Source organism: Camelus ferus, chromosome 18 (genome assembly GCF_009834535.1).
Source record: "Camelus ferus isolate YT-003-E chromosome 18, BCGSAC_Cfer_1.0, whole genome shotgun sequence".
In the NCBI taxonomy this organism is placed as follows: Eukaryota; Metazoa; Chordata; class Mammalia; order Artiodactyla; family Camelidae; genus Camelus; species Camelus ferus.
In genome coordinates, this window is record NC_045713.1 from 8852269 (window position 1) to 8872926 (window position 20658).

The 20658-nt window shown below is 56.7% G+C and overlaps 1 protein-coding gene across 1 annotated transcript in view; it reads left to right on the plus strand.

Moving 5' to 3' along the window:
- The first annotated feature begins 985 nt into the window (after positions 1-985).
- ELFN1 (extracellular leucine rich repeat and fibronectin type III domain containing 1) overlaps positions 986-20658 on the plus strand; it is a 63291-nt gene continuing 43618 nt past the window's right edge. The window contains 1 exon segment of the mRNA XM_032459888.1: positions 986-1452. The gene's annotated coding sequence lies outside the window, so the exon portion shown is untranslated.

The window sequence follows — 20658 nt, forward strand, 5'->3', positions numbered from 1 at the left end:
AGGGGCGCAGCGCAGGGGGCGGCGTCCGGAGGGTCTCTTCCCGCGCCCGCGGGGGTCTTGGCTCCGCAGCTCCAGCTCGGCCGCTCGGGAAGCGGCGCCCAGGCCGTGCCGGGCGGGGGCGCTCTTGAGCCTGGTTTGGAATTTTCACCCAACGCGCAAGCCGCAGGCTGGGCAGCGGCGGTGGGAAGTGGGAGCCGCCCCGGGAGGCGGTGTGGCCGCTGGGTGCGGGCTCGGGGCGACGAGGGGGCTGCGGATCTAGAACCCAGTCTAAAGGCCGACCGAGCGACTTCGAACACCCAGAGATTCGGAAGGCGAATGAAGGGGAAGGGGGATCGGTCGGAGGAAAATCCGCTAAATCGAACCTTCCGAGAATCAGAAGGAACCTGGCTGATCTCACCCCCCTCCTGCACTACCCCCAGCTGAAAGCCGGGGCGGGGGGCGGGGGAGCAATGGATGTGTTAGTTGGGGGTCAACGATCCGGAGGAGAGCAAGTCCTTGAGGATGCGACCACCCTTTCGCCCCCACCCCCGCACGTGCCGGGCCCTCCCCATCCCGGAAACGCGCGCCCCTGCGGGCTTTGCAATTGCACTCGCGGACGCGCGCTCCCACACAGGGTCTGACTTCGGGTCAACTTTCACACGGTTCCTCGGGTGTGTGTGCACACGGCCATGCCCGCACGCGCGTGCACATCCCCGCCCCAGGTTCGCACCTCCCAATGCCACCAAGTGTCCCGACTCCTAGATCTTCGGGGGCTTCTGCTGGAACAGTGGCCTGGGGCGGGGGCAGGGACGCGCAGGGCGAACCAGAAGGAGGGGGCGAGGATGCCTCTGGGCTCCCCAAGCCGCCCCCACAGCATGTTCCAACTTCCCCTCCCGCGTCACCCTCCGGACACCCCCAGTCCACCGACGTGCGGGAGCGACACTGCCGCCCGCCCCTCCGGCCGCCCCCGCCCGCGTCCCCCGCCCCTCCTCCAGCCCTCCCCGCTCTGGCTCCTACACGAAACCTTCGATCACGCTCAGAAAGAATGTGCTACAACCTCGGCGAGGCCGCGGCCGCCGCCACCGCGCCCGCGCCGGAGCCGGAGCCGGAGCCCGAGCCGGAGCCCGAGCCGCCGCTCCCCCGCCTGCCAGGCCGGCCCTGGGCTCACAGCGCGCGGTCCCCACCGCCGCCCCGCGTTCGCCCCGCGCTTGACGCAGTGAGCGCCGCAGCCCGGCTCCCAGCGGCTCCGCTCCGCTCCCCGTCGCAGGCCGAGCCCAGCCCGGCGGGCTCCGGGAGGGGCGGGCAGGGCGCGAGGGGGAGGAGATCTGTCTGGAGCCAGCGAGGCCGGAGGAGGAAGAGCAGGAGAAAGGAGGGGAAGCCGCCGCCGCCGCCGCTGCTCTCCGGGGACCTGGGCGCGCGCGCTCCGCTCGCCCGTGACCGTGCTTCCAGCCCCGGGCCCGCACCCCGGCCCAGGTAGGAAGGGGTTTGTGGGGGAGGGGGCTGCGCGGGGGCTGAGGGGCGGGGGTCCCCTCTACCGCAGCTGCGCGGCCAGTGGGTCCCCGCCCCTGGGGAGGTAGGGAAGATGCTCTCCCGGGCGGCGGTGGGGGCGGGCGCGAGGTCCCAGCGGCTCTCACAGCCCGGGCAGCTCCAGTCCCGGGGCCGCTCCAGTCCCCGCGCCCTGCCCTGAGCGTCCACGCCAGGGCTGAGTCCCTCCGCCCGTAGGGCTTTGGCTGTGGCGCGTTGGGTCCGCGGTTCCTGGGCACCTCCCCCCACCTCGGGTTCCGAGGCGGGCGCACCCGAAGTTAGCAGTCGCCGAGCTCCGGCCGGACAAACTTCCCTCCCCTACGCCGCGGCCCGAAGGCCCGGGACTCCGGACCCCTTGGGCTAGGCGGCGCCGCGGGGACCCCGAAACTTTCCTGAGCGCTGTGAGCACGAAGGGCGGAATAGGCAGGGAGAGTGGGAGTCGGTGGTCCTGCCTGCGAGTGAACAGTGGTAGCCTCGCGCCCCAAGTTGACGGGGAGACAGCCCCCCATCTGGTACCCTATCTTGTAGTCCAGCGTGAGCAGGGAGTGGACTATGGGTGTCTAGCCTTCATACAGCGGTGGTGGGGAGTGAGCACTGCTCTGCTGGAGCCCTTGGAGGGGGTGTTACAGCCCCCCCCCCAATCTGACCGCCTGGCTCTGCCCGCTGCTGCCAAGCTCGCGGGAAGGGCCGGGCTCCAGGCTATTAATAGGCGCCTGTGACCCGAACCTCTCTGCCCGGGAAGCCGTGAAGCTGGGCTTGGCTGTGGGGTGTGGCGCGACCCCAGGCCCGGAGCCGGCCCCCTCCCCAGCTCTCATGATCCTCATCCTGTCGCCCCTCCTTCCACGCCCCCTGCTCCTCGTCCACTCTTTCCTCTCAGGTCTCTGGGTGTCGCCCCCCAACTTTTTCTCTTCTCAAACTGTGCGGTGTGGCCTGTGGCTGCCGAGGCCAGCGGGATTCCAGCCGAGTCCTCCTCCCTGGGTGGGAGTGGGGTCCCTGGGGCCAGACTGCCGGCTGTGAGCGGGAATTTCCTTCCAATCTCACACGGACGCGCAGCCCATTCACCCAACCCGCGCGCGAGTTGCCACCGGGTCTGAGCGGCGGGGATAGTGCGGTGGTCGCTTATGGGCCGCCTACAGGTCATGGAGAGTAGAGGGGAGCACGAAGCTCCTGAGAGGGTTTTGGGGTGTAGATACAGCCGCACGTGCAGGGAGGAGGCAGTGCCCTGGTGGCTCCCTCTTCCAGCATCGCCTTCGTGCACCCCCCCCCAAGGCCCAGGAGGTTTCCGTTTGCTCCCACCACCTCATGCACCCCACACTCAGATCCGAGCTTGAGTGGATTTGAGGATTTGGGGGACGGGGGCTACCGGGTACTTGTTCCCGTCTCCCGGTCTGCAGAACCCAGACCCCAGGCAGCTCGGGGGTCTTTGTCCCAAGGGCTGGCCTCCGGCCCCGCCCCCTCCGTCAACTCCGGGACCCCGAGGGCCTCCAGAGCTCGGGCGCTGTGCTCCACCGGTCCCAGAGCCTTGGTGAGCTGGGAGCCGCATCCTTTCCCTGGCTCTGGGTCTGGGAGTGGGGCAGGGGGCGTGGAGCGCAGTACTGGGTCCCTGACAGACGTCCTCGCGGCGGCGCCGGCATCTCTGTAGCAGAATTAATGACTTACACGCAGGCCGCCAGGCGGCGCGGCCACGGGGGAGGGGCGACCCAGCCGAGCCTCAGGAGATGAGGTCGCAGCCCCACTGCGCAGCTTCCGCTTGGGGTGGGGGGCTTAGTGGCGAGGACCCCGAGCCTGGCCTTCGGTCCACTTCCCATCCCCTGTGCCCTCAACGCTGTCATTTGCTCTCTGCGCCCCATGCCTCTGGGATCCACCCCCCACCCCCACCCCGTGCCAGGACCCTTCCCACCTCTCCAGTTGGCCTGTGAGCCCCAGGGCAGAGCCCTGACTCTGGGCAGCGTTATACAGGCTGGGGGGTAGGGGGAGGCGGGGAGCAGGGCAGTGTGGGCCAAGGGCTCTCTAAGGCCTCTGGCCTTGGCTTGCTTGGGGAGAAATGGGCTCACAGCCCCTGTACCTGGGGAATAGTAGGAGCAGGCCCTCACACTGTCCCTGGCACACCAGAGTGGCCCATCACAAGTCAACCCGATCCTTCCTGAGCCGGAGCTGCTTGGCCAGAGTGGGCCTGGGGGAACCAGCCAGAAAGAGGAGTGAGTCACCTCTGGCAGGGGCTTGCCTAGGAAAGGATGCCCAGGAGCCTTGGGCCCCTCACGTGCATTCCCCGCTCAGGGCTGGTGAGGCCAGAGGCTGGAAGGTTGCTTTCTCAGACCTTCCAAGAGAGTCCACGGTCACCTCTGGGGGAGGACCAGTTTCTCCCCAGTCCCAGCCGCAGCTGAAGAGGCCTCTTTGCAGGGAGGAGGGGGCAACCTCTCACCACTTGCTCTGTTCCCTGGTCCCCAGGCCTGGCACATCTGAGGCTTGTAGTATTTATCTGGTGATGACCAAGGGCCTGCCCTTGCCCTGCATGTGGCCGTTGGGACAAGGGTCCAGGTAGGGGCAGCCCAAGGAGAAAGGTTCAGATGCCCCACGTAGCCCAAATGCCTTCTGTCTGCCTCACCCTGCCCCCTGGAGCTGTGACAGGTTTCAGGACATACTGCCCCCCCAGAACTTGTCTGTGACCACGGGGGCACACTGGCTTTGGTCCTAGCACCCCCTTTATGGCTCTGCACCCATCCTCAAAGGAGCCCCACCTGGCAGGCAGGAGGGAGCCACAAAGCCCTAAATTCCTAAATTCCCACCTGGCTGGGGAAGGGCGGCTTGGAGCCCACTCCCCACTTCCTGGCGGACCTTCGGTGCCCAGGTGGTGCTGGGGGATGGGGACTTGCCAGTCCCTATGGGAGTCGCTTGTGCTGTGGGCGTTCATTCACATTCACTCTCCCGTCCCCACACACTATAGGATTTATCTTGATTTGCTGCCTTTGAATTGAGTCAACTCTTTTGTATGCTCGGTGAATTGCCCAGCTGCTGGCGGGGAGCGGAGAGCGTGCCGGGGGTACTGAGGCCGGGAATCAGAGGCGGGCGGGGGACAGGAAGCGGGGAGGGGGCGCGGGCGCCAGCGGGGACGGGCCAGGCTGCACGGGGACACGAGCGGGCCCTGAGACGCCGGCCAGGCCGCCCACCCGGGCTGGCCAAGGCACTGCCGGGGCCTGCCCGGCCCGAGCAGGGAGTCCGGAGGGGTCGGGAGGCTCGGTCCTGAGGTCGAGGTTGCCCCTGGGGCTCTGCTTCGTACGGGCTGTGTGGTGGGGGGCAAGCCTCTGGGCCTCTCTGGACGGTTTCGTCGCCTGTAACTTGCGCAAAGGGGGGCTTCCGCGCACGCAGGTTATGAGGGTCAAACTAAGCGGGAAGAGTGCGCGAGAGCCCCCTGGAGTCTTCCCAGAGGTTGGGGTGAGTGGGGGAAGGAAGGGGGCCGGGGCTAGGGAGAGGGTGCCAGCCCTGTCTGTCCTGCTCCCCGTACCCCCAGTCCTCTGCCGCCGGATCCCTGCCTTTTTTGAGGTGGGCCGAACTGACCGGCTGACCCGGGTCCTAAGAACGCCTGGGCTTTGCTGAAAGTGGAGGGGATCTGGAGGGCTCTTCCAGGCCACAGCTGCTGCGCGCTCCCCCACCCGGAGGGCCGCCCCCGCCCCCACTGGGATGTGGGTGGAAGGGCAGGAGAGGGGCCAAAGGAAACCCTCCTGCGCTTTCTAGTACCTCCCCCTCCCGCTGCCCTCCCCTTCCCCCTCCTCTGGGCCGCCGGAGGGAAGGAGCGAGGCGGCGAGGAGGCCGGGCGAGCGGAGGGGGTTCTGGAGGGAGGTGGGGGGAGGACGCGAGACTCCGAGCCGGACCCGAGCCGGGAGGAAGAAGGGGGTGGGAAGAAGCGCGCAGGGCGGGGGGGGAGCGCGCAGGGGAGGTGCGCGCGATCCAGCCCCCCCTGCCCGCGAGGCGAGGGGCGGGGCGGCGCGCGGATCGATGGGCGAAGCTGGGGAGGAATTTCAATCCCCGGAGCGAAGTTAGAGCTTGAAGGACGGCGGCGGCGGCGGCGGCGGCGGGCGCAGCCCCGGAACGGCGTCCGGGCGAGCAGGTAAGCGCGGAGCCGGCGGAGCCCGAGTCCAAGCGGGGCCGGGGCCGAGCCTGGGGACGCGGGAGTCCAGCCGCTGCCCGGGCTGGCGCGGTGGGCTCCGCACCTCGGGCCCCCTCATCTCGCGCCCCAGCGCTCTCTCCCTGCGCCCCCGGCCCCTCGCCCTCCCAGCGCAGCGGGCAAAGTTGGAGGAACTTGGCGGCGGCGGCGGAGCGGGCGCTCGGCTCAGCCGGGCTGAGCGAGGTCCTGGGTTGGGGTCCTGCACCCTCCCCCCGGGTCGCCCCTGCCCCTCGCACAACGACTTCTCGCCAGGACCTGCCCGTTCCCCAGCACCGCTCTCCCCGCGTCGGTTCCTTTGGCGGTCCGCATCCCACCCTCCGCCTGGGGCTGCTGCTCCCTGCGGTCGACCCAGCGCGGCCCTTGCCCGTCCCCGAAACCTCTTCAGCCCAGGGTCCCTCACCCCGATCCGTGCCCGCCTCGTCTGCCCTCCCTCCCGACGTTGCGCGCCTCGCCATTTGGCACCGGGACCGTCCAGCCACACTCGGGGGAGGGGCCGCTTTCCGCGATCCAGAGCCGAAGCCCCGCGTGGGGGCGGGGCCTTCGCTCTGAACCTGGCCGATTTTCTCCACCCCTCCCCCGCCTCGGACCCGTTCTCCTCGTCATCCCTTGGGGGGAGGGGTGCTGAGTCTCGCTGCCCCAACCTGCCTCAGAAGACAGGGGTCCCCCTTCCAGCCTGTAAAATCCGCAGGTCACCTGCTTGCTTCTCAGGGTGGGGCCCCCAGCAGGTGTTTCCCCCACCAACGCAGACCGACAGCCTCTGGCGTCAAAACCAGACTTCCAGGTATCAGCTGTGTGACCTTGGGGCAGGTAACTTCTCAGAGCCTCAATTTCCACATCTGTGAAGTGAGGGTACAATGATGTGTGCTTTACGGAAGGCACACCCCCGGGCCCCTGGAGGCCTCCTCTCCAGGCTTGGTGAGGGGGAGTCAGGGCAGGTTTGCACCCTCTGACAGAGCCTCAGGTGTGAGCATTTTCTCTTCCCACGTGTGCAGCATGGAGCCCTCGCTTGGGTGCAGCTGAATCTGCCTGTCATCACCTGTCCTGGGCCGGGTACTGTGCTGAAAGCATTCACCACATCTTAAGACCCTAGGTGCCCTGGGTAGGAGCTCGCGAAGCCTGCGGAGCAAGGGGAGATAGAAAGGCACCCTCCTCCACCCTGGTCTCCCTCAGGGGCCGGCTCTGATGAGGCCCCGGAAGAAAGGAGCAGACGGGGCTTATGTTGCTTTGAAGCTGCAGATGCTCTCAACTTCCCGGCCCAGCCAGCCCTGGCCTCTTGCGCCCTCGCCCTCGCACCTTTCACCTTTCACCTGATTGAGCGTTGAGCATCGCGGAGACACACAGACTCCATCTCAGGTTTGTGTCCCGCTTCATCAGAAGAGGAGACACACCCAGACACAGAGGGACCAATTCCAGATGGCCCGTGCGACAGAGGGGAGTGCCTACCTTCTCTCTGGTTTTGAGGGGGTTGGGGCCGAGCCAGGACCCCAGCGCTTTGGTACCTCACTTTCCTGGGCATGAAGTGAGGGGGAGCTGAACACCCTCTGGTGGGCAGAAGACCGTCGGGTCTGTGGGTCTGGAAGGTTGGGAGTCAGGCCCTCTCCCCAGCAGCTGTGCGGCCTGGGGGTGGTGTGGGCTATGGTGGGAGGCTTGCTGCCTGCAAGTCCTTGGGGAAGACATGGCAAGCCAAGGGCCGGCAGTTCCTGGCCAGAAAAGCCGGGATAGGCACCTTATCCTGAGGCCTGGCAAACCTGTGGAGGGGGAGGGGTTGGCAAGGGATGTGGTGGGCACCTTCCCCACCGTCCCCCATGGGACTCCCTCTGGGAATTCCAGGTGCCTTTGGAAGCTGGCACCCCACATCTGAGCTGGGGAGAGGCTGCTGCTCCCCAACTCCCTACCCACCCTCCCAAGAAACAGATGGCCAGGGCCCCCAGGAGAGCCTAGGGCCAGATCTTGGACCCAGCAGCCCCTTCTTAGGCCCTGGGAATTGGAATCTAAATGTCTCCTTGTCAGAATCGCCTCCTCCAAGAGAGGAAAATTAGTGGGGCCAAACTTAAGGCAGTGACTTGGATCGCAGGGGAGTGAGATGGGAGCGTCTGCTTGGGTCCCACATCTGTGTGCGTCTTGAAAACACACATATGCCCTGGTTCTAGCTTTCAATGGGATTTTCCAAACACTCAGGAAACTCTTCTCCTCGGACCCCCTGGGTCAGAGCCCCCAGCCCCACCCTGCAGCACCCCTGCTTAGAGGCCCAGATGCCATTAGCAGAGGCGCGTGTTTCTGAGGCCAGTGTAGCAGCGGGAGGAATTTACGAGCGGAGGTGCATGGGCTGGGGGTGTTCGTATGCCTCGGCAGGAAGCAAACAGGCAGACCCTGTAGAAGCGTGGGCGGGTGGGGTACGATACATACGGGGGAGGGCGCCGGATGGAAGATGCCACTGAGTGACAGGCAGGAGATACATCTCCAGGTCCCGGTGACGCGGCCATAAATTTCCGGGCGTGAACCTGGAACAGATGGTGGCGTTGCCGCGGACATGGGATACATTTGTCATCTCTCCGGCGTTCCCCCCCCCCCATCGCCCTTCCCTTTTTGTCTTCTGTCGTAGATCCCATTTCTTCCAACGGCAGCTCGGGTGTCAGCTGGCCCTGGGCGGGCCTCTGTTGGGATGGCTGGTAATGCGGCCCACGCAGGGGGCTGGAGCCCTGATGTCAAAGGGACTTGGGCACATCCACCTGGGCACCCACTATACAGATGGGGAGACTGAGGCCAGGGTGCAGGGGGACTGTCCAAGGATGCACAGTGAGTGGGGGCAGAGGGGGCTGGAGGGGCACCTGTGCCCACTGCTGGATTGGTCCAGGTCTGGTAATTTGAGCAGGGCAGGCCAGCCTTGGCTACTGGGACACTTGCTCCCTGCCTCCCGCCCCTCCTTTCCTGGCCAGGTACCCTACGTCACTGGGTGGCCCCGGGGGGTGAGCAAGAAGTGGGGTGTGTGGGGTGGTGGCTGTGGACACTCGGCCCCTCTCTGTGGCCTCCCTGCCAGAGAGAAGCCAGTTGAGACCTGGCTTTGCCAGCCTCACCCGGGGAGGGAAGGGGTTGGAGAGACCACCTGGGACCCAGCCTCCTGGCCATCTAAGCTGGAGAACCAGAAGGTTGTTCAACAGACGTATCAGGGGTCTGCTCTGTGCTCTGCCTGGGATCCGGGGGTGAGACGGTGATGAAGCCTGGCAGGGTGGGCTTGTGTTTGGGTGGGGAGGCAGACGGTACACAGGGACACATGGGGTACACACACAGTCCTTTCCAGTGGAGGTCGGTCTATCCAGCTCCATTTTTCAGGAGGGTCCCGGTCACCCAAGGTCACACGGCAGGAGAGGCGTGAAGCCAAGGCTGGAATCCTTCTGGGGGCCAGGCCCAGGCTGGCCTCGGGCTTGGAGACAAGCTAGTGCAGAGGAGGGCTGCGGAGGCCGTTAGGAGGGTCAGCGGTGGGCCTTTCCAGGCCCTGGGGGCTGAGGAAGAGCCTCAGGGAAACTGAGTCCTGGGGGCTGGCCCGGTGTCTGGGGAGGGGAGGGGTTGGAGAGCACTGGGCCATGACTGCATCCCCGCCTCTCAGTGACAGCGCTGCCCCCGACCCCTGACCACCACCGCCACCCATGCAGCCAGGACTCAGGCTGTTTCGTGCTGGGAGACCCCCAGCCTCTGACGCCCTGCTGGGACACCTCCCTCCCTGTCCTGACAAGAATTTATGACCAGACTTGCCCTCAGGGTTCCCTGCCCTGTGGGTGGGCCCCAGCTCCTTTAGGGGACTGCTCTGCCCCAAGCCTGGGGGTTCCTGGGGGAGGGGTCAGGCAGGCCCTTGACATTTAAATGATCTGAGAGGACAGGACAGGCCCCCAGGCCGGGAGCAGCAGGAGCCGAGAAGTGGACCTACCAGGGAGTGGGGATGAGGAGGGGGCATAAGCTGGGGACCTCCAGCAGCCCACCCAGCAGCTGTCAGTATGGGGGGGTTGAACTTGGTGGAGCCTCCTGTTCAGCTCCTCCAACGAACGGGGAAACCAAGGCCCAGACAGGGCAGTGGCACTGGCAGTGGCAATGACAGCATCGTCTGGCCCAGCGCTGCTCCCACGCGCCGTCCCCTGCGCCCCCCTCCCCACCTGGGGGAGAGCAAGGGCCTTGTGGGCACCCTCTCCTGGCAGCTGGGGCCCTGGTGGCCCTGCCCGCGGCTCTCTAGCCTCTTGAGGGTGGGCGCACAGAGGACTGCCCTGCCCCCCGCTCTGCAGGCTCCATCCCTGCCATCTCCCGCTCCACTTGGGCCCAGCCCCTCCTTTAATCACCCCTCCCCAGGAGCACGCTTCCCAGCTGGCCACCCCCTCCGGTGGCTGCTGCCCTAAGAGGGCTGGCTGGGTTCTAAGCATGTGCGGAGCCCAGGCAGTGTTGAGAGCTGTCCCCCGGCACTGGAGATGTGGACGGCGTGACGGGTGGCCCAGGGTCTGCACCCCCACCTCGGGGAGCAGTGGGGCCCTCCCTTGGCATGGGGATCCCAGGAGGAGATTGGCAGCCCGAGGCTCCCTGGCCTTTACCCACGGGTCCTGGTTTTGTTTTCCGCAGAACCAAACTCAGGAGCCTCTCACTCCCCGACTCCTAACAGCTGAATAAACGCCGAGACCCTCCCGCACGTGGGGTGGACGTGTCTCGGGCCAGCCGTTGGGGGCCAAGAGCCCTGTCTAGAAGGGGCCTTTCTGGACCGTCCCTCCCCCAGTGGGCGCTGTGGAGAGGAGGCTGGCAGAGCACACAGGGAGGAGCACACGCTGGTCCTGTGCTGTGTAGACAGAGCCCCGGGGACTTGCTGGGAGGGGCCGGGGGCCTGCGCCCTGGGAATGCCGGCAGTGCGGACCCCAGCTCTGCTCCTCCACCCCCCTCCCCATGGGTTCCCATGCTGCCCTGGAAGCCTGAGGGCAAGGGACCCTTGGAATGGGTTTCCTGAGCTTGTATCTGGGCCCCTAGCTGGCCACGTGAACTGGGGGCGGGCCACCCTTCCACCTGTGCCTCAGTGCTCTCATCTGTCAAATGGGTCTAAAGCACAGGCCCTCCCGGTGTCAGGGGCCGGGGTGCATGGTCCTAGGTCAGGGGCCCAGCTTGTGGGTGGATCCCTTCCCCTCGCTGAGTTTCTTTCCCCTCTGCAAGGGAGGGGCTGGGGTAGGCAGCCAGCCGTGAGGAGTCTGAGCTGTTGACACAAGGTCTGTAATAGGCAGAGCTGCACTGATGCTGGCAGAATCCCCGGGCCTTTTGGCTTTGTCCTGTGGGGCCCTCGCTCAGCCCCATGGCCCTGCTGCTTCTTCTGTCCCTTTGCACCCCACTGTGCAAAGAGGCTGGGAAGGAGCTGGGGAAAGGGTAGCAGGTGCAAAGGCCCCGAGGTAGCGACACGCTTGGTGTGTGGGAGGAGGGCAGGGCTGGCAGAGACGGAGCCCACGGAGCTCTGTGAGGGGTCGGGTTCTCAGGAAGAGCTGGAGCTTTCTCTTTGCCTTGGGAAGCTTTTGGGAAGTTTGAGCAGGTGGGGAACCCAGTTGGCTTACATGTTAGAGAGGTCCCCCTGGCTGGAGGGGAGAAAGGAGTGTCAGGGGCCCACGCGGGAATGAGCCTCCAGCTCAGAGGCTCTGGTGACGCCTGAGAGCCACGGGGCAGCCCCTGTGGGCCGGTGAAGCTGGCGAGGGGGAGACGGAGGGGCACGGAGCATCTGTTTAACATTGTTTTAAAACTGGAGCTGTGTTCTTATAGAAAAAAATATTCTGTAAAGCAAAACCCATTTTCCCATTTATATCCGTTACGAAACGAGGGACGCTTTTGTGTAGAGAATAAGATTGTGTAAAGCAAATCCTGCTCCCCTGCCGTCCCTCAGCATTTCGGAGACGTCTTTCCAAGGGAGGGCATCCCTCAAAAGCAGACTGCTGTGGAACCAGGGGGGGTTCAGCGCCGGCCCGGGTGCCGGGGGCAGTGGGGCGGGCGCCTCCTCTTAGAGACGCACTTCTCGGATCCTAGTGTGTGTGTGCGCGCGCGCGTGTGCTCACACGTGTGTGTGTGTGTGTGCGTGCGCGTGCCTGCCTGCCTGCTCCGGGCACGGCCCCTCCACCTCTCGGGGCCGGAGCAGGCCACGGACGGGGCCTGACGGGGTGTGTTCCGGTCTCGGGCTCCTGTCTGCGGGTCTAAGTTCTGTAAGATGAATTTGTTGTTGGCTTTTTATTTTATTTCTTTTCGCAAATCGAGTAGAGCGGACTGAGGTTATGAAACGAGGGGGCACGTAGAGCCCCCAGGGGCTCCCGGGGGCCCCCACCGTGGGCTTGGAGCAGGCCGGGCCCGGCGTCCTTGGGGAGAGACCCGGCGGGGACGAGACTCCGGCCTCCGAGACACTTGCTGCCTGACAGACAGCGGGCTTATTTTGGTCTCCTCATTATGGTGTCCCCGCAGAGCGAGGACATGCTGGGTCTGATTTGCCAAAGACAGCTTTTTAGAAAAACAACTCCCCGGGAATCCAGTGTTGCCGCCCGGCTCTATCCACACAAGTCAGGGCTGAGACGGGCAACACCCCAGCCGGGGCAGCTGCACCCGAACCCTGGGGCCGTGTGGCTGTCACACCCACCCCGTGTGACACACATGGCCACTCTGGGGCGCACAGGTGCAGCCTCTTGACGCGCACGTGTGCCGGCAGCGTGCACATCACGCCAGTGCAGGCGCGGCACGAGCTCATCTTCCACATGCACGTAGCAACATGCCCGCAGGCCCAGGGGTGGCCAGCCCCTCTACAGTGTCCCGTGTCCTGCATCTGCGCCCAGTGGCACGTCCACTCGTGCGCCCCGTGCTCATGCTCCCGCAGGCACGCGTGTCTGGCCTGTCCCCTGCGGCCATGAAGCTGTTGCTCTCCGGGGTCTGGGTTGAGGGGAGGGCTCCTGGGGGCAGTGTGTTTTGATGGGACGCCCCTCCCCAAGTCCCCCCACAGCTTCCCTCCCAGCTGGGCTGGGGTATTCTCTCCATCGTGGGCTCACCTTTGCTCTGCCAGGCGCTGCACAGAGCCTGGAGCCAAGGTCCAGGGGTGAGGCTGTACCCTCGTGGGGTCCTTGGGAAGCTGGGCCCTGGGAGAGCAGATAAGGTGGAGGGTACTGGCCATGGGGGAGGAGGACGGCCGGGATCTGATCCCTTTCCAGGTGGTTCAGGGGTGCCTTGTGCATCTAGACGGTGGAACTGCAGCTGCCCTGGCTGGGGACTGGGGCCAGAAGGCAGGGGCTGCATCATGGGGGGCCTGATCGTGGGGGTGGAGGGGCCCCCAGCTTCCTCCGGTGTTGGCCTCTGCAGAAGGTGATGGGCTGTGGGGAAGCCTGGATCCCCAGTGACACCTGCGCTCTCCCCTGCCCCACCCGGCCTCAGGGTGGCCCAGCCAGGAGGTCATCAGATCCAAATTAAGGTCCTTTTAGGGCAGAACTTCTTCTATCTCCCACCTTGCTCTTGTGGAAAACATGTCTGGAAATTCTAAATTCAAGGAGAACAGCCCCTTCCTTGGGGGAGGAGATGGGAGGCGAGGGTGCGTGGCAGGAAGTATGAAGCCAGGAATGCTTCACAGTCAGAGCTTTTGGGCTGCTCTGGCTACCACCTTACAGAGGGAATCCAAGGCTTGGCGGGGCAGGGGCCTGACCCCTGGGTGCTTGGCTCAGCTCTCCGACCCTCAGCCTTGCAGGGAAGGTGCCCCAGCCTCCTGGAGCACGGCCCCTCTGCCACATGGGACCCTTGGCTCCTCTCCTGCCCACCTGCCACAACCCTGGCCTCGGGAGGACTCCCAGGAGTGCAGAGCTTGGTGCCTGCGTGGGCTCCATGATCCACGCCCTGCCTGGTCCTGTGCCCCGTGTGACAGCCCCACCACTACTGGGCATCTCACAAAGCCAGGGAGGGAGGTCCCTGTGCCCATTTCATAGACAGGAGACTGAGGCACTGAGGTGAAGTGATTTGGCCCAGGCTCACAGCCCACAAGTGCTGGCACGCAGATCTGCCTTCTCTTGGCAATTTCCAAAAAAAAAGAAAAAGGAAAAAAAAAGCTTGCTGAGATTTTGATGGGTTTCTGTTGAATTTACAGCTCAATTTGGAAATATCAATCCATGAACATGGAATGTCTCTCCCTTAAGTTAGATTATCTTTATCTTCTCTAAGCATTTTTGTTGTCATCTTCAGTGTGCAGGTCTTGCGAATTAAATTTCCTTTGCTAAATTTACCCCTAAGTAGTTTTTGATGCTATTGTGAATGGAATTATTTTCTTAATTTCATTTTAAGATTGTTTGTTGCTGATGCAGAGGAATAAAACTGAGTTTTGTTCACTGATCTTTCATCCCAAGACCTTACTGAATTTGATTGTTAGCTAGTTCCAGTGGACTTTGTGGATTCTTTGGACTTTCTACATACAGGGTCACGTTATCTGAAAACAAGGGCAGCTTTATGTGTCTTCCTTTTCAAACTGGACTCCTTGTTATTATCTCTCTTGTCTTACTGCACTGACTGGAAACTTCAGAATAATGCCAAATTGCAGAGACGCTTCCTTCCTGACCTTAGAGGAAAAGCATTCAGTCTTTCACTGTTGAACGTGACGTTAACTGTGACTTTCACAGACGGTCTTTATCAGGTTGAGAAGTTCCCTGTGTTCCCGGTTTGTTGAGCATTTTTATCGTGAATGATACTGGATTTGGTTAGATACTTTCCTTGCATCTACTAAAGTGATCATGTGGCTTTTGTCCTTTTATTAATGTGACTTTAATTGGTTTTCAGATATTAAACCAGCCTTGCATTCCTGGCATGAATGCCATTTGTACAATCCTTTTTCTTTGCTGCTGGATTTGGTTTGCTAATGTTCTGTGAAAGATTATTTTGCACCTGTGATCGTGAGATGTATGGGTCTTTTGTTTTCTTGTGATGTCTTTGGTGGGAGGGGGGAGTTTTTCTCCTCTCTTTTTTAGAAAGAGTTTGTGAAAGTTCAATATGATTTTTTAAAAAAAATTTTGATAGAATTTACCACTAAAGCCTCCTGGACTAGGGCTTTTTTTAAAATGGGAATATAAAAATATCATTCATTTTTAAGAAATGGTTATGTTTATTCAGATATTCTATTTTTTTCTTGAATCAGTTTTGTTAATTTGTGTCTTTCTAGGAATTTATCTGCTTCATCTAAGTTGTATAATTTGTTGGCATAAAGTTGTTCATATATTACCTGATACTCCCTTAGATTTCTGTAGAATTGCAGTCATGTTTCCTCTTTAATAATAACTAATTTTGTGTAATTCGTGTCTTCTCTCTCTTCCCTTGGTCAATCTAGCTACAAGCTTGTCAATTTCATTAATCTTTTCAAATAGCTGAATTTTGTTTTCATTGATTTTCTCTATTTTTTCCATCAATCTTAGTTCTAATTTTTATTATTGCCTTTATTCTACTTGCTTTGGCTTTTTCTTTTTCTAATTTCTTAAGGTAGAACTTAGGTTGTTGAGATTTTTCTTCTTTTCTGATGCACATCGAAAGCTGTAAATTCTAGTCTAAGCCCTGCTTTAACTGCATCTCATAGATTTTCATATGTTCTGTTTTATTTTCATTTAATTAAAGCATTTTCTAATTTCCTTTATGATTCCTTTGACTCATGGGCTATTTAAAACTCTGTTGTTTACTTTCCAAATATTTGGAGATCTCTCAGATTCTTTTTTGTTGATTTCTAATTCAATTCCATTGTGGTTGGAGAATGTACTTCCTACTGTTTCATTCATTTTAAGTTTATGGAGGTTTGTGTTATAGCCTAGAATATTGTCTGTCTGAAGAATGTACCTTGTGGGTTTGAAAAGAAGGTGTATTCTGCTGGGAAGGGTGTTCTACAAATGTCAGGTCCAGTTGGTGGTGGTGTCAGTTAAGTCGTCTGTGTCTTTGCTGACTTTTTGTCTAGTTTTTCTCTCAGTTATTGAAAACGGAGCATTGAAATTTCCAACTATTATTGTTGAATTGTCTGTTTCTTCTTTCAGCTCTATTTTTGCTTGCTGTCATTTGGGGCTTCTTTGCTGCAGGCATATTCATTTATAACTGTTGTCTCTTTCTGAGGTATCGACTCGTTCATAATCACGAAATGCCCCTCTTTGCCTTCGGTCAGTTTCTGAAAGTCTCTTTTGTCCAATGTTAATTTTCCCATCCTGGCTGTGATGTGATTACTATTTGCATTTATGTTTCCATCCTTTTACTTTTAACATAGTTGTGCATCCAAAACTAAAGTGTATCACTTTTGGACAATATGTATTTGGACTTGTTTTTTTAATCCAGTCCGACAGCCTCTGCCTTTTGATTGGGGCCAGTTAGTCCATTCATGTATAATGTAATTTTTGATTTGATTTGCTTGCCATTTTCTGAGTTGTTTTCTACATGTCTCATCTTTCCCCCCTCTGTTTCTCCTTTGCTGTTAGGTAAATACTCTCAGGGTACTGTTTTAATTCCTCTATTAATTTTTAAAACTTTCTTTCTTTGCGTTGTTTTCTTAGTGCTTGCTCTGAGGGTTACAATATGCACCTTAATTTAACACAAATGATTTCAGATTAACGCTAACTTAATGAGGGTAAAATAGGGAAATTCTACTCCAGTATAGCTTCATTTTCTCCTCCCTCCTTTGTGCTATTATTACATACAGCCCATCAATATGTGCTAAATGGTTATAGCAACAATCCAATGTTATAACTATTGCTTTATGTAATGTTATGTTTTTAAAAGAAGTTAAGGGAAGGGAAGAGAAAAGAATACGTTGATGGAGTCTTCTGTGTCCGGGCGCACATTTACCATTTCTGGTGCTCTTCGTTCTTTCTGTGGCTTCGTTCTTTCTGTGGCTTTACCGCCAGACGCGATTTCCTTTCAGTCTGAAGGACTTCCTTCAGTGTTTCTTCTAAAGCACGTCTGCTAGATTCTTTCAGTCTTTGTTTGTCAGTGAATGTCTTTAGTTTGCCTTCGTTCCTGAAGGACAGTTTCACGGGATGTGGAACTCTGGACGGCTCTTCTTTTAGCACGCTGAACACGCCCTCCGCTGCCTTCTCGCCTCCACGGTTCTGGATGAGAAACCAGCCATGGGTTGCATTTTCTTTATCTGGCATGTGAGGACTCACTTTTCCCTTCCTGCTTTCTTTTGTCTCTTAGCAGTTTGGTTGCGACGTGTCCAGGTGTGAACTTCCTGGTTTTCGTCCTGCTTGGAGTTTGTTGACTGTGAATCTGTTAGATTAATGTTTCTCCATCAAATTAGGGGGGTTTTAGCCATGATTCCTTGAAGTATTTTCTTCCCTCTTTCTCTTCTCCTGGGACTTCAGTCGCTACATGCTGTTGCCCGTGAAGGCTTGACCTGTCTTCAGGTTCACTGATTCTTTCCTCTGCCACCTCAAACTGGCTGTTGAGCCTTTCGTGAATTTTTCACTTTGGTTACCACACTTTTGAATTCCAAAACTTTGTTCAATAAGTTCTCTCTCTTGATTGAGGTTCTCTGTTTTTGAGTCATTGTCACCATACTTTCCTTTGATCTCTAAACATGATTGTCTTTTGCTTTAAAAAAAAACAAACCAGATTTACGATGGCTGCTTTGAAGTCTTCGTCTGCTATGCGCAACATCTTGTGACATTCAGTGACAGTTTTTATTGACTGCTTTTTATTTTGAGTATGAGTTACCTTTTCCTGCTCGTTTGCATGTCTCATAAATTTGTGTTGAAAACGGGCTTTCGGATAACTTGCTGGAGCACCTCTGGGTTCCGGTTGTTTTCCTCCATGGAAGTTGTTATCATTGCTGGTTTTTTGTTTATCAAGTAACTTGCTTGGATTAAAACTTTGAAATTCATTGTCCCTCGATGTGTGACGATTGAGATCTCTGCTTAGTTTGTCTTAAAAAAAAAAAAATCCCAGCTTTTATGTTAAATTCTGGCTTCCTAAGGATCATCTCTGTCTGCGTAGCTTTGCGGTCAGTCTGCGATTGGTTAGAGGCCGCGTTCAAACACACTGAGCCAGTCAGGCTGACGCTCTCTGCTGCTGGATCTGCGTGTGGGTTCAGGAGCATGTTCAAAGACCAGGCAGTTTTCGAGTCTGCCCTGGCTTTACTCTCTGCCAGACTCTTCATCTCCTCTGCATGTGTCCGCAGGATCTCGGAAGGCCGGGGATGTGTGAATTCCCTGGGCTCTCTGCTCTCCGCTGTGCATGCTACCCACCAGCCGGGGATACGTGGAAAGCTCATCGGGCACCGCCTCCATGACTGTCACACTTTGTGTCTTTCCTTGTCACATTTCCAGCTAGTCCCCTGGTCTCCTGCTGCCCCAGCCAGAATTACAGTCTCAGCCTGGTAGACTCGCTGGCTTTCTCCATTCACTGACCACTGAGATTGCTGCTTATTATTGACTTCACTGCTGCTGAGTGTGAGTTTAGTGCCTTCTGCTCTAAATCAAATCAGCCTCTGGCAGTGAAGCTTCTGGTTTTCATTGCCTGGCCTGCACTGTCCTGTTAGAATGATGTGCCAGCTGAGCGGCCAATGGGGAGGTAGACGTGGTTCCCATAAGAACATCACGGGTTTTTCCCTGTCTTATTCAAAGTTTAGTAGTTCTTCATGGATGAACGCCTTTGGTCAATTTCTAGCATGTTGAAATGGTTATTTTTGATCATTTTGACTATTTTTATAGTTGTTTTGGAGAAAGGATTTGGCGGCCCTCTTCTTACAGCATGCTGGAAGTCCTATCTCATTCTTTTTGGAAAGTCTTCTAAAAACAAGACTGTGAAGAACATGGGCAGCTCCAGGAGTTACCCCAAAGTGAGATTTGTCTGGGAACCACCAAGTTCAAGAAGTAAGACATCACCTGCATCCCAGAACGTCCTCACGTGCCCGCATGACTGCTTCCCCCCTCTTCTCCCCACAAGGGAACATTTTTTTGGATTTTTAATCTCATAGGTTAGGTTTTCCTCTTTTATGCTTCATATGACTAGAACCACACAATATGTGTTCTTTGGAGGCCAGCCTTTTTTGCTGGACCCCATTTTTTGTGAGATGCATCTAGGTGCCAGTGTTGCCCATGCAGTCTGTGTTCATTATATCGTGTCCCTTTACCTTTTCTGCCCTTGTTGGCCATGTGGGGTGCTTCTGGTCTTGCGCAACTAGGGAGAGTGCCGTGGTGAGTGAGCTCGTACTTGCCTTTTGGTGGACGTGTAGCTCATTCTGGTCGGGCAGCTCCTGAGTGGTGGGGGTGTGGGCAGCACCTCTGTTCAGTTTTGGTCGATAGTGCCAGTTTTCAAAAGTGCTTGTGCCAGTTTACACTCTCATGAGCCCACCCCCCGTCAGCACCAGCTGGCTGCTGGTTGTTCCGCGTCCTTGCCAGCACTTGATATTATCGGTCCTTTTAATTTTAGCCCTGCTGGTGAGTGCTTTTTCATAGATTTATTGACCATTTGGATATTCTCTTTGGTGAAATATCTGTTCAGAACTTCTACCCCTTTTTTTCTATTGAGATGGCTGTCTTTATCCGATACCTCCGTAAGAGTTCTTTATGTGTCTGTCAGGTCTCCCAAACTTGATTATATAAGCTGAAGACACCTTCTTTCATGCTGTGGCTTGATCTTTCCCTCTTCCAGTTGTGCCTTTTAGTGACAAGTTCTGCATCCTGATGTCGTCCAACTTACCCTGCTCGGTGCTTTTTGTTAGCTAATAACAGAATCTCTTCTGTCCTTGAGTTTTTGCAGATGCTCTTCCACGTCATCTTCTAGATGCCTTGTTGTTTTACATTTGACATTCAGGCCTTCAGTCCACCTGGAATTATTATTTTTTTACTTTTTAAATTTTTTATTGCAGTGTAATTGATTTACACTGTTAGTTTCAGGTGCACAGCAATGCGATTCAGTTACACATATAATACATATATAGTTTTTCTTTTTAGATTCTTTTCCATTATATATTATTATAAGAAATTGAATATAGTTCCCTGTGCTACACAGTAGGTCCTTGTTGTTTGTGTGTTTTATATGTAGCAATGTGCATCTGTTAATCCCAAACTCCTGGTTTACTTCTCTCCCACCCTTTCCCCTTTGGTAACCATAGTTTGTTTTCTATGTCCATGAGTCTGTTTCCGGTTTGTAAATAAAATTTATATCTTTTTTTTTAGATTCCACGTATAAGTGATAACATATAGTATTTCTCTTTCTCTGTCTGACTTACTTCACTTAGTAAGTCCATCCATGTTGCTGGAAATGTCAGTATTTCATTCTTTTTTATGGCTGAGTAATGTTCCATTGTATGCATATATGTAGATATATAGATATACCACACCTTCCTTACCCAGTCATCTGTTGATGGACATTTAGGTTGTTTCCATGTCTGGGATTATTTTTCCCCTATGGTGTGAGGTAGGGATTCAGTTTCAGCTCTTCCCATATGTATTAATCCTGTTGATCCTACACATTTTATTAAACATACCATCCATTTTTAATGGCATTATTTAATCTATTTTAAGTTAAAATTTTTATTTTAAGATCAATTGCAGAGTCCCATGTAGTTGTGAGAAATAATACATAGAGATCCTATGTCTCCTTTATCCAGTTCTCCCCAGTGTTACCATCTTGTGAAACTATGGTGCGGTGTGATGACTGGGATATTGACAGTGATACAGTCCAGTACAGAGCATCCCCATCAACACAAAGGCCCTTCCGGTCCCTTTTTTTTTAATAGCCACACTCAGCTCCCTCCTCCCAACCCCATCTCAGACCCCTAATAAACACTAATCTGTTCTCCATTTCTATAATTTTGTCTTTTCAAGTATACTACATAAATGGAATCATACAGTAATGTAACTTTTGGGGACTGGATTTGTTTTCACTCAGCAAGATTCCTTGGAGATTCATCCAAGTTGCTGTGTTTGTCAATCACCCATCCTTTTTTGTAAGTGAGTAGTGACATTACTTTTTAGCCTGGTCTGTCTGCATGGCACACTGTATGTACTGAC